This window comes from Salmo trutta, chromosome 19, assembly GCF_901001165.1.
Source record: "Salmo trutta chromosome 19, fSalTru1.1, whole genome shotgun sequence".
NCBI lineage: Eukaryota > Metazoa > Chordata > Actinopteri > Salmoniformes > Salmonidae > Salmo > Salmo trutta.
The window spans coordinates 50024506-50026023 of record NC_042975.1 but is presented as its reverse complement, the minus strand read 5'-3'; the positions used below and the strand labels follow the sequence as shown (position 1 = coordinate 50026023).

The window sequence follows — 1518 nt, the reverse complement described above, 5'->3', positions numbered from 1 at the left end:
CAGTGTCCCTGCCTCCTTATCATCTGGTTACCCATGAACCCCATAACAAGCTCTTACTCGTTAACACTACAGAACACAGTGCTACTATGGGCTAATGGCTAACCCATAAATACTACTCCCTTTTATGAGGAGAAACACCACACAAATAAAGAGACTGAGAAAGGAGCGAAAGAGCCACAGCAGAAGAGTGAGTGACTGAGACCAAGAAAAGGAGAGTGAGAGAAAGAGGAGTGCCATCTTAATCCTAAGTGAGACTTAATTGTAGTGTGGTGCGATGGTGTCGTTCACTCTGGAGCTAGTGGGTGGGATCCTGTCAGTGCTGGGCTGGATACTGAGCGTAGTGAGCTGTGCTCTGCCCATGTGGAGGGTCTCAGCCGTCATCGGAGCCAACATCATCACAGCCCAGGTCTACTGGGAAGGTTTATGGATGAGCTGTGTGGTTCAGAGCACAGGCCAGATGCAGTGTAAGGTGTACGACTCCATGCTGGCCTTGCCCCAGGACCTGAAGGCTGCCAGAGCTCTCTCTGTGGTCACCATCATCCTGGGGGTCTTAGCTCTCCTCGTGGCGACCATCGGAGCCAAGTGTGCCAACTGCATCGAGGAGGAGGGAGTGAAGGCCAAGGTGATGGTGTCCTCCGGAGCTGCCTTTATCCTGGCTTTGCTGGCCCAGCTGGTGCATGTGTCCTGGTCAGCCCACACCATCATCCTGGAGTTCTACAACCCTACCATCCCCTCGGGATAGAAGATGGAGATCGGGGCAGTGCTTTGCCTGGGCTGGGCCGCATTGCTGCTGGTGGGGGGGCGCTATCCTCTGCTGCAGCTGCCCTCCTCAGGAAGACAAACCTATGACAAGGTACTCAATCCGTCCCCAAAGCCGGATGGCGTATTCCGCTGCTCCAAGGTCCATGGCCCCCTGCTCCCACAGGAAAGACTATGTGTGAGAAAAGGAGGGGGGTGGGGGGTGTTCAACATGTCGGTTTTGTTTGTGGGTTTCTTGAGAATATAACGGAGTGTTTCCACAGTTTGTTTAAATATACCAGGAGCATGGGCAAATGATTTTACTCATCCTTGCCTTCATGGAAAGGGAGATGTATCGAGCACAGGACGGCTTGAGGTGACCAGAGCTCAGAATCAAGTTGACTCTTTTTCCTCTGAGACTGAAAAAAAACGTCCTTATACACTCATCGAAACAAGATGTTTGTGGTTTTATACTTCTGTCTGGTTTACCATCAGTTGTCAGGCACTCGTCATAACTGAGCGCTTTCTATTGGCAATGAGTCACATCCCTCTCATTTCCCAGAGGAAATAACTACAATAACTCCAGTTAATAATTTCCTATACAGTTTGTTATGCCAAGATAGAGTATATTATGACAACAATTATTACAAGATACAGTATATTATACTTCTCAAAAACCCACATAAACACCTAAACAAGTAAAATTCTTGGGTAAATGGTATGTGGACCAATGAAACAAAATTAGAGCTCTTTGGCAATACAGATCAACGCTGTGTTTAC

General features: G+C 48.6%; 1 pseudogene; it reads left to right on the top strand.

The window, feature by feature from the left end:
* The first annotated feature begins 274 nt into the window (after positions 1 to 274).
* Positions 275 to 971, top strand: LOC115153722 (claudin-4-like; annotated as a pseudogene).
* Positions 972 to 1518: the final 547 nt, after the last annotated feature.